Source organism: Bos grunniens, chromosome 22, assembly GCF_055505025.1.
Source record: "Bos grunniens cultivar Pamir isolate PY7600 chromosome 22, Bosgru_T2T1.0, whole genome shotgun sequence".
Lineage (NCBI taxonomy): Eukaryota > Metazoa > Chordata > Mammalia > Artiodactyla > Bovidae > Bos > Bos grunniens.
The window spans coordinates 14,357,194-14,369,334 of record NC_141186.1 but is presented as its reverse complement, the minus strand read 5'-3'; the positions used below and the strand labels follow the sequence as shown (position 1 = coordinate 14,369,334).

The 12,141-nt window shown below is 44.3% G+C and overlaps 1 protein-coding gene across 49 annotated transcripts in view; it reads left to right on the top strand.

Annotated features, from left to right (window-relative positions):
- The window catches only part of ULK4 (unc-51 like kinase 4), a 507,208-nt gene that overhangs the window by 260,987 nt on the left and 234,080 nt on the right, over positions 1-12,141 (top strand). The window lies entirely within an intron of this gene.

Below are 12,141 nucleotides of genomic sequence, written 5' to 3'. Positions count from 1 at the left end.
AGTCAGTGATGCCATCCAGCCATCTCATCCTCTGTCATCCCCTTTTCCTCCTGCCCCCAGTCCCTCCCAGCATCAGAGTCTTTTCCAATGAGTCAACTCTTCGCATGAGGTGGCCAAAGTACTGGAGTTTCAGCTTTAGTATCATTCCTTCCAAAGAAATCCCAGGGCTGATCTCCTTCAGAATGGACTGGTTGGATCTCCTTGCAGTCCAAGGGACTCTCAAGAGTCTTCTCCAACACCACAGTTCAAAAGCATCAATTCTTCGGTGCTCAGCCTTCTTCACAGTCCAACTCTCACATCCATACATGACCACAGGAAAAACCATAGCCTTGACACAACCTTTAAAATTGTTGCTGGTTTCTAATGCCTTTAGTAGGTACTGAACTAACTTTCAGCCAGCATCCAGAACCAGCAAAGCCCCTGGGAGGAAAATATTTGGAAGCATCTGTTCATCCTGGAAAAGTTTTCTGCTTTCTGGAATTTTAGTTCACTTCTTGGTGCTCTTGTAGCTCTCTGTTATCTGTACAGATTTGATTTTGTAATTTTTCTGGAGTTTTCTAGTTGTTTTAAGGTGATATTTTTGGTCTGTGTGATGTATTATATCCTACTCGAGACAGAAGTAAATTCATTACATTAAATTCATTCATTAAATTCTTTTATCTTTTTGAATTTCATCCTTTGCTTTGTCTTGGTAACTTCATGTTTTCCTTAGCTTTTAAAATGGAGTATGTGTGTATCTTTTTTGTTGTAGGTATCTAATGCTGTGTATTTCCCTCTGATAAATTGAGCAGTATTCCATAGATACTAATATTTTATGTTTTCTTTACCATTATTTTAATAAAACTTTGCAGTTTGGGTCTATATTTCCCTCAAGGGTTTAAAAATGGCATTTAAGAAAAACTTGTTTGGTTTTGAAATTAATTAGTAGTATTGAATAATTGCACTGAAGAATTTTTATTGGGGGCAAAATTTATCGACGTTTTCTTTCTGCCTGCTATGGTGAATTTTCATGAATTCTCTTTGTATGCTTGAAAATTGTTCTCTCGTTCACTATAGAGTTTAGAATTTGACATTCAGCTCTAAGATACAGTTCATGGAGCGTGCTGTTGAGCACAGCCACACCGGTGTCCTAGCTTAGATGCAAGGAGGTGGTCTGTAGTAACATGTTATTAGTGTGTTTCCATGTGTTTGTCTTCATTTATCCTGATTTCTGGGAATTGTGGCTGTGTTATTGGGTATTTACGTATTTTTGAAAATATTTATTTTTGTGTATTTGTTTGGCTTTGCTGGGTTTTCGTTACGGCATGTAGGAACTTTAGTTGTGGCGTGTGGGATCTAGTTCTCTGACCAGGGATTGAACCCAGCCCCCTTGCACTGGGAGTGTGGCGTCGTAGCCACTGGACCACCAGGGAAGTCCCTTGGGTGTTTGCATGTTAGTAATCACTATGAACTTACTGCGTTTTATGATCTCTAGTTAAAATTGTTTCCTTGTTATCTTGTCTTTTATGTTTTTTTGTTCTTTCTCTTCAGACCTTAATACAAAGTTAGAATAGAAAACTGGTATAAATTTATGTCTGGTGATCATATACTGTTCCCCCAACCTCTTCTTCCATGGATACCATTCTTTCTAAATAAGAATTTTTCTTCCCAAATTCTTTATTTCTTGATCGTGTCCATCAGGATTTGGCCCCGAGACTCATTTAATTAGCAAGTTGTGATTCTAGTTAAGCTTTACATCTTTTTCATCATGACACATTGTGCAAGTAAACATGCTTTGGAAAGAATATTTGAAACCCCACCTGCCTATTTGGACAGGCACTTGTGTTCTCTGCAGATTCCAGAATGAACAGCCTCTCCCGTCTTCCTCTGCAGTGTCCCATGACAGGATGCATGATTGTTGATAGTCATTTGCGTGCCCCTCAACAGATCGTGTGATTGTTCACAACTCACACACTCAAGGGCTCACAACTAGATGGCTTGCAGGTGTGTTTCGCTGGAAGCAGACAGTCCTGCACGTCTGGTCATTAATAACACAAGACTTCAAACAGGATAGCAGCATATCACAGAGCAGGAGGGGGGCAGGCGTGGGGGCTGAAGGCCTGAGAGGGGGAAGTGGCCAGTAGCGTGGGAGCCACCAGCTCCTGATGGGGGATGACTGTGGCTCCCTTTCAAGTCTGGTCTAGGAGGAGCTGCCTGGCTGAACGTTGTCTAAGCAGGTAATACATTACTGTTGAATATGACTCTAATTAGAGTGTAACATTTTCCTCCCAAATAAATATAAAACAAAATATTCATCTCTCTGAATGGTTACTTCCTGATTGCTAGAATGGGTAAAATTTTAGATGATCCATCTCATCTTATTAATCCCACTGGGTTTCATAGTAGAAAATAAACGAGACTTGTTTATGCTTGCAAATCAAATTGCTGTAAAAGGTTGTTACAATAGACAGAGGCGAAATCATAATAAAATAATTTGGTAAAAATGGGAGCTAAGAGTATGCTTAATGGAACATGATTAGATTTAATTTTCTTACTGTTTCCATCATTAAAGCTCCATTATCTTTTCTGAGACCTCATTTAGGCTTCTGGCCACAGTGCAACTTTGAGGCATTTCTGGGGAGCACACAGAAGTGGGCAAGTTCCATTAAAAAACAAAAATAGCTAATAATATGTTCTTTCATTTCTGCTATTTGATATCAGCATCTCACATCCAGAATATATCCTCTTTCTAACCTCATCTCTTGAAAGCCGTATGTATCATTATCTGAGAGGTTTGGTGTTATAGTTGAAAACAAAAACTCAGACATACTGATGACTGTCCCTGAAGTGCAGAGGCTCTGAGAATTCATAAGAATCCTTCTGGTTATCCCTGTATCATCAACTGTATCCACGGCTAAATCATATTTGTAGATAGTAACAGAATCAGTAGTAGTGTTAGCCTTCTGCTCATGGTAGAAGGACAGTTAGGAATCTGTTTGCCTTAAAAAACCTCCAGAAGGAATTGCCCCCTCTGTTTCCTGTAACTAAAGGGTGAGAGTTGACCTTTCCAGCCAGAGAGGTAGAATGTAGTGAATTTAGACTTGGTCTGAAGTCAGGGGTCCACAGGGTGGAGGCCAGGTGATGAAGGATGATGAGCTGAGCTGAGCTGAGCTGAGCTCAGCTGGAGTGAGCCCTGTGAGCTGCCCATGAGGGTGACATGTCACCACTCCTCCCCACTGTGTGCAGAGATGATGTAACTCATATCCATGAGTCATCGTGACAGTGTATTTCTAGTTTGCTTTTAATTCCAGTGAATCCTCAAGAAATCAGTATCCTGGGCACTTCGTATAAAGCAAGATTTAGTGTGCATTGCAAAAGTCTAGGGGCTTCCCAGGTGGCTCAGTGGTAAAGAATGCACCTGCCAACGCAGGAGACATGGAACGCAGATTCAGTCCCTGAATCAGGAAGATCACCTGGAGGAGGAAATGGCAACCCACTCCAGTGTTCTTGCCTGGAAAACTCCATGGGCAGTGGAGCCTTGTGGGCTGCAGTCCAGGGGGTTACAAAGAATCAGGCAGGACTGAGCATGAGCGCATGTTACATGTGGCAACACTCTTAGCTGAGTGTTTAGAGTGATCGACCTCAGTGTGTGCTTGTAATATCTGATGTCTCTCAACTGCATGTTCCTAAGTCACAGGTCTCTGCTCTTCCTCAGGTTCTAGACCTTCCCAAGGCTGCTGTTTCTTCCTGCCCAGCTCCATTCTAAAATCTCCTTCCTAGGCTGGTGCACTGGGATGACCCAGAGGGATGGTATGGGGAGGGAGGTGGGAGGGGGGTTCAGGATGGGGAATACGTGTACACCCGTGGCGGATGCATGTTGATGTATGGCAAAACCAATACAATATTGTAAAGTAAAAAAAAAAAATAATAATAATAAAAAAATTAAATAAAATCTCCTTCCTAAAGTCTTCTCTCATCATCTCAGTGTTTCAAGGTCTCACTTCCTAGGATGCTAAGAGCAGGACTTACCTTTGACATGGTACACTTCCCTTTAGCCTGTTCTGTCTGCCCTGCCCACCCACTTGATGTGCAGCTACCCATTGGCAGGTGTCTTGGGGCACGTTTGGGGCGTTTCATCAGGATCCAGGGCGGGCCTTGTGTATACTGGTCTTCAGTACAGATTGTTGAAGGAGTGACATTCAGTTGTGTGTGGAGGAGATTTTCCATTTTTTACCTTCTTCAAAATAATATACTCTATTTCTGTAATACAGGAGGATATCAGTTGGGCAAACTACTTAAAATGATGAATAACCAACAAATTGTTCACATAGTACTTGGTAAACATAGTTTGTGTGTGTGTCTGTGTGAGTGTATGAATTTGTATGTTTTAAAATTTATGCAGTGTCACATTAAAACCTTTTTTTCTTCTGTGTGGTATCTTAGAATCATTTGTTTATTCTCTTCAAGTCAGTTTTGTTTTCTGTGTTATAAAACCCTGTGATTAAGAGGACAATAATTCATAAACATACTCTTTTCTCCCTCCCTTCCAACATTTATGTGTCAAAGTTGGTCTTCATAGTAACTCAGCTGGATTCTGCTCTGTGGGATCCTTTTAGGGGTCTAAAGAAAAGCAAGATTCTGAGGATTTTTCTTTTCACCTTATATCACAACTTTATGTTGTTCTTGGGTTGATCCGTGAGCATTCTGGGAATGGGTGGATGGGCGATGCCAGTCTAGCGCTAAAACTGATTGAGTGTTCTTTGCCATTTGTTGTTCAGTCACTCAGTCATGTTGACTGTTTGCGACCCCATGAACTGCAGCACGCCAGGCCTCCCTGTCCTTCACCATCTCCCAGAGCTTGCTCAGACTCGTGTCCATTGAGTTGGTGATGCCATCCAACCATCTCGTCCTCTGTTGTCCCCTTCTCCTCCTGCCGTCAGTTTTTCCCAGCCTCAAGGTCTTTTCTAATGAGTCGACTCTTCGCATCAGGTGGCCAGAGTATTGGAGCTTCAGCAAAAGTCCTTCCAATGAATATTCAGGGTTGATTTCCTTTAGGATTGACTGGTTTGATCTTTGCCATAAACCACTGAGAAATATTTGAGATGGTGCAGAATGGTTTTGGATTATAATCACAAAGCTTAGAAATTGTTATCACTTGACATTGTTTAACCTCTCATTCAAACTGTAAAGACATAGCATTGAGTTTAATGTCAGAGGATGTTAGGGACCAGAAAGACCTTAGCTCGAGTCTCCACGCAGATAATTTCTTCCCAGGAATCCATTTCTGCATCCGCAAAAGGCAGTGCTTGCCCGCCTTTCCCCAGCCCCTGCTGCTGCTGGCTTGCAGTGGCGCTCACAGCCCTGCACCTGATGAGGCAGCCGCTGGGCGCTCTGCCCCTCAGAGCCGCCCTAGGGGAAAGGCTCCCTGTCATCTGTATGGCTTTAGACAGCGTGTTTCCAGCTGCCTGAGGTTTTGCTTCTTTCTCTGCCCTTGTTGGATCTGGTGACAGTGACTTGGACGATGTGGCTCAGAGTCATTCCTCTCAGCCTCTCTGGTGGAAGGCAGAGCCCTGCTGGGAGCAGGGCCCACGTTTTGTTGAACTCCAGAGCATAGTTAATGTGAAATGTTTGAGAACTGGAGCTCCATGAATGATTTCTCCTGCCTTCTAAACAGTTGTGTTGGGTTGTTTGTTAGCTTAACCTGCTACTTGTGCTCTGAGAGATGAGATTCTGAGTTTAGCCAGTAAGCCTGGCAAATAATGAAATCCAGGCTTCCGAGAATGGGCTCCATGTGCCTCTGAAGCCCAGGGGCATCTCCCAAAGATAAGCACCCCTTCCTTGTTCACCCACACAAGTTCATGACATGCATCCCAACAGGAGTAAAGGGTTCTTGCAGGGACCAGAGCCGTGTCTCTGTGCTCCTCTCTCTGAAACGCTGGTCAGGGTTTACTGGGAGGCACCCAGAGGCTGGACTTGTGCTGGGCCTATGACTCACTTTTCATTCCAGGTGGAGGTGAGCAGCTGCCTGGTGATGCAGAGACTTCTCGATCTGACACTTGCAGACGAGGGCTTACACCCCCAGCTCAGCCCTCCTGGGTTCACTTTTCTTCTTGGGAAAATATTTTCTGACTCTCTTTTCTTCCTCCCCATCCTCTCTCCCTCCCTGGTCTGTCTCCCTTCTATCCACCCTCCCTCCCATCCTTCTACCCTCCTCTTGTTCTTAGGACTCATTCTGCTTTCTGTTTTTTTTTTCCCTCAGACTTGCATGAGAAAAATTTAATGATGCCAATTTGACATCTAAGCCCTTCAAGCTGAAGTTCGTTTATTGAGCTATAAGAGTTAAAAATACGAAAACACTATAGCTTTCCCTTTCCCCTCCTCATTTCTGAGCTCCAGGGACTTCTCCTGGACTGGTGGGACTGTTGCATTCATGCAGAAACAATGCCATGACCAAATGGGCACTCCGTGGATGAGGCTGGGATGCCTAGCATAGAGCCAGGGCTGCCAAGGGTGTTGTCCCAGAATAGATAATAAAGGGGAGGGTCAGCTGATGTCTCAAGGCTCTTAGACCTCCAGTCTGGCTTGGTGTATGGAATTAATTTAAGTTCTTATTCTCTTTTCGACTTCAGAAACGGACACTGACCCGTTTACCGTCACTTTCTCCCCTGTCAAGTTGGTCAATCTCCTGACACTTCCTGTTGCCCAGCCCATGCCCTGCTTATGTCCAGGGTCTGCTGGTTTATTGATCCTTTCTCTCAAACCTTTACCCAGCAAAAGACCCTTTGATCCCCCTATGGTGGTCCAGCATAACCCACATTAACATTGCCCAGTTTATGCTTGAATCTAGGGAATCTTCCAACTCCAGTTAATTTTTTTAAATGCCAATAAGGGCACAAAATCCCATCTAGGAGGTGAAAAATTCCTGAAATGATTTTATCCCATTTCATACTGCCAATTTATTCTCCAAGATGTTATAGTTTTTATCACTGTGTGGCCCAAAATGAGCTTATCGAATTTTTCAATGTGTTTATACAAGTATTGCTGTTATTAACTAGCGTCTAAGAAAAGGAAAACTGATTGCCCTCCATTATGGAGATTGATAACAGAAGTGTGATCATGCATAAAATACCCAGTGCAGCAAATTCTAGGGTGAGTGACAGAGATCTGGACTGCCTTATGCTGCTGATTTTTAAACATCACATATATATGTTTGCACTTTCCCTGGTGTCTGATTTGTTACATGCTCAGAATAACTTTTTGGGAAAAGGTGCTCCTTGTTGAACATTTATGCTATGTGAAGTGGCCTGGTTCTTCCATCTTCTCTTTAGAGACGGCCCTCTGCAACAAAAACTGGTTGAAAAATCCCATCAGATCAGGAAGTATTTGCTTTGGCGGCCTCGGGGTCACTAGGCATTTTGCTAAGGTTTCTCATAGCTCAGTGGTAGCCCACCTACCACTTGCTGTTCAAGGATAAGAGCTGACCTGTCAAAGAAGGTGTTAAGGGCAACTGGGTCTACAGCCCCCGGCAGCAACGCTTCAAGTATTACTTGTGCAGTGTGGACACAAATTTTATCCGTTTTAAAAGCTACCTCCTTGATTCTGCATATCCTGATGTGATCTTTATTATTTTTATTAAAGTATAGTTGATTTACAATGTTGTGCCAATTTTTTGCTGTACGACAAAGTGATTCAATTATACATACATTCTTTTTTGTATTCTTTCCCATTATGATTTATCATAATGGGACATTGAATTGAATTCAATTCAAGGACATTGAATATAGTTCCCTGTGCTGTACCTACTGTATGGGCCTTGTTGTTTCTCTAGTCTATATAAATAGTTTGCATATGCTAACCCCAAACTCTCCCTCTGTGCCTTCCCAGCCCCTGGCAGCTACAAGTCTGTCATCTGTGTCTGAGAGTCTGTTTCATAGGTAGGCTCATTTGTGTCATATTTTAGATTCTATAATTAAGTGATATATTTGTCTTTCTCTGACTTCTTCACTTAGTATGATGATCTCTGGTTGCATCCATGTTGCTGCAAATGACATGATTTCATTCTTTTCTATGGCTGAGTAGTATATGTACCACATCTTCCTCATCTGTTCCCTGGTTTGATTTTTCAAGTGATGAGGGCAAAATGAGGTAATGGGAAAGGAGGATGCGCTTCTGAGTTTAAGTCCAGGCTCTGTTCCTCTGTTCTTTTCTCAGGGCTTCTCTTTCTTTATGTTTAAAATCAAATGATTGACCTAGAAGATTCTCTAAGATTCTTCCAAAGTCTGGTAGTATGATTCTTGCTTTGTTCCAGGTTTGCCAGCTGGTGAATAATGGGGCAGCCAAGAAGCTCTTTTTTTTTTTTTTTTTTTTAAGCTCAGTTTTCTTTTTGCTTATTGCATTGTTCCTTTATGTGCCTCAAAACCGTAGGTTTAAATACGCTTCCAGTCAATTCCCACTAATTTCTTTTTCCTGTAGGACTTACTGGTACTACTTTGAGACAGGATCTATGAGTACCAACACATGGAAAACTCCCACAGTCAAGAGATCTATAGTTGAAAATTGTCTTTTGATAATTCTGTGTGCTGATCTTTTCATTCATTTTTGCCTTATGTAATATTTTCTTTCTTTCGAATGGGACACTTATTTGTTACCTTTAATGGAGGGTCCTATTAAAACTGTGTCAAGGTCTTTCAAAATTTCAGAGTGTACATTTTCCATGTGGATGCGAGTGTGAGAGATTCTTATGAATTTCATTTGAAGTCAAAAGATCTGAATGTTTCCCTTATTGCAAACATTATTCAAAAGTAAAAAGATACTGATTGAAAACATTTTGAGAGAGATCATTTTTTATCCTTGTATAGTTCTGTTTCACACCATTAAATAGCAAATTTTAGGTGCCCCATAAATATGTATTGATTGTTTGATTGAAGGTGGTTTCTAGTTGCTGACAAGTTCATTTCTCGAAGGAGCATCCCACAAGCCATATATCGCTTCCCCAGCTGTGTTCATCATATAAGTAACATGGAGCATTTCCGTAATTTACCAGAGGCCTCTGCATACCAGCCACCATACCTTGGCTCTGGAAACCTGGCTAAAAGTCCCAATTCTGCCCCCAGAGGGCTCAACGTTGATCCAGGAATGGATGAACAACAGTTAAGGGGTTGTGGCAGATGTTGTGATGAAGGCAGGCACAGGATGGTGGTGGAAATGTCATGTGACACAAGAAAGGTGGCCTCCCCTGCCACCCCCAGCCACAGCAGACGACATCTGGCCTGAATTTTTAAGAATAAATCTGTTTGCCAAACCTTTATTATTGTTTTTTATTACCATTATTGTTGTTTTCACTTTGGACTGTGGCAGGGATGCTAGAAGAAGGCAGGAAGGGTTTTGTGTCTGGACGCACACTTGTGTTTTTTCTTTCTCATCCGTCCCCCTGCTGCCAGCCTGTAGTTAGCTCAGCGAGCATGTTGTGGGTCAGGAGGGGCCTGTCTGTCAACACTGCAGGCAGACACACACAAAGGGGACACGATCCATCCCTGGGGGCATGGTCTTGGCCGCTTGCCTTTGGCTCCATGGCCGGGGTTCTCCTGCCTGAACAGCATCGGCCCTGGCCCACTACATCTGCCTTGAGGCCTTGGGCCCTACTGGGAGCCCAGAGGACGGAATCTTCCTGCTGGAAGCCTAAATAACGTGAGAGGGCACAGCCGCAGAAACTAAGTGACGTGTTCACCTGCTGGAGGGGCGTCCGCAGCGCACTGCCAGGGGTGTTACACAGACCAGGACCCTCGAGTCACGTGGGCACACCGATTGACAGATGGCTCCAGTTGACCCAGACCCCCGTCTGCACCGGCTGGAACGCATTGCTAATAACAACTTGTATTTGCTGCTAGAGGGCCTCCACCGTACCTGTCAGTCAAATTTAAAATCCATCTGAAGCTCTTCTCTCTCATGTCCCTAACCAGAAAGATGGAGGGAGAGCCAACTAAAAGAAGGGAGTTAATTTTATGCCTCCAGACTCTTAGGCGGAGAGCACCATATGGTTTTGTCTACAGATGAAAGAAGACCCTTTCCAGGTCCCCTCCCCCGACCCCACCGAGTCTCCTCGGAGCCTGCTAAGTCCCACGAAACCCTGACCACAGGGCAGAGGAGCTGGGTGACTGCTTCACAGCTGGCAAAGCGGAGGCTCAGCACCAGCTCCCTCACACCCCAGACAGGCCCACTTTGGACCCCCAAATCCTGTCCTTTCTTCCCAGGAAATCCCATATATATATTTATGAGGGAAAATTCCATGGACAGAGGAGCCTGGCGCAGGCTACAGTTCATGGGGTCCCAAAGAGTCAGACACAACTGAGCTACTAACACTCACACATATTTATGAGGTACACGAGTGAGTTCATTTTAAATTACTCTGTGCCCAAGGCCTTGGATCTGCCTTGCTCTGTCATCTCCTGGTTCTTGTGGTTTTCTCCCACTCTCAGGCCTTGGGATCCCGCCGGGACTTTGAACAAACTGGAGTGTGGGAATCACTGGCCCTCCCTCCGTCCTGGACCTACTGTAACCTCCAGCGCACTCACTCCCCAGACCCCACGGCCCCACATGTCAGCCCCAGGAGCGGAGACGAATCTCTGCCACTTTCGAAAGCAGCAGCTGTCAGCCGTCAGGACAGTGAGGCCAGGGATAGAGACACATTAAGAAATGGCAGTGGGGATGGAAAGCAGATTGAAGAAGGGCTCGGGGAAAACCAGGGGGCTGCTGTGGCTGGTTGGATGTGGGAGACAAGAGTAGAGGCAGTCGTCTCTGGTGATTCGAAGATGCATGGCTGGGTAGCCGGGCAGATTGGAGGGTTCATTAAAATGGAAAACAGAAAAGAGGAAGAGTAAGGGCAAAGGAGCCGATCTCAGTTTAGATTCCATCGAGTTAGCACTGCTGGTGAAACAGCCTTGTGGAAAACTCAGTAATATGAAAGTGTCCTTCTCCCCACACGTGACTCAATGTTGTTTGGGTGCTCTGCAGGCCGCTTTTTCCAAAAAAAGTTTTTAAAATTTTTAATTGGAGGGCAATTACGTTACAAATACTGTGTTGGTTTCTGCCATCCCTCACCATGAATCAGCCACAGGTATACATATGTCCCCTCCCTCTTGAATCTCCTCCCACCCTACCCCTCCAGCTTGCCACAGAGCTCCAGGTTTCAGCTCCCTGAGTCATACAGCGAATTCCCTCTGGCTATCTGTGTTATATATGGTAGTGTATACGGTTCCATGATGCAGGCTCCTTTCTGCAGGCTCCAGATCTCTAGGAGTCTGGCCATGCAGGAGAAGGTATGAAAAGGATCGTGGGTTGATGCCACCCTGTGTCCTGTGGCGACACCTCTGTACCAAGTGCAAGTGCCTGCACAGTCCAGGGACAAGTGGTACAGCAACATCAGCCTGCCCCCCACCCACCCCAAAATGTTATCTGAACATGTGCGCTGAACGGGGTATGCTGTGTGTTCATCTCAGAGAGATGGTGGATGTCGCGTCCATGTCATTTGCGTGTGCTTCTACTTCTCATTCTTTCAGTGGCTCCTTCCTAACCTCGCAGGATTGGTTCTTGTCTTCTGGTACGTTGTCTTTTGAGTTGCAGCCCACACCAAGGGCAGAAGAGAGTGACCATGGTTCACTGTTACTGTTGATCGTTAGAGGTATCTCCTACCTTGACTGTTGACACCCCAGCCCAACATTTTCATCTGAAGTCTTCCAGTGCCACTTCCACCTTCATATGTTGGAATGGAGTCTAATGCTGTGTTTACAAGTGAGAGCGCTTTGGGAAGGCTGATTGCTTTCCAGCGGCATTTCCTTGCTGTGCCCTTGGTGTTGCAGAGCTGTCCTCTTTAAGCACTGAAGCAATTAGTTTCAAGAAGGCTGATTCTTCAGGGTCCAGTGCTCTCCTGCCTTTCATTTGCTGAAGCTGTACATCTTAATGAAGTTGTTTCATCTATGTTGCCAAACACTAGAATTTTGCGGCTTCAATTCTAATTATCTCTACTGGCAAACGCTATGTTTTATTAGAACTCTCAAGTGCCCTGTTGATTAAATGTCCGTACACCATGGTGTTGGGCACACAAATTAGGTCAGCTCTCCTTACTGGGTTCTGGACTGAGGGGTTGACGATTTTCATCATAATCCT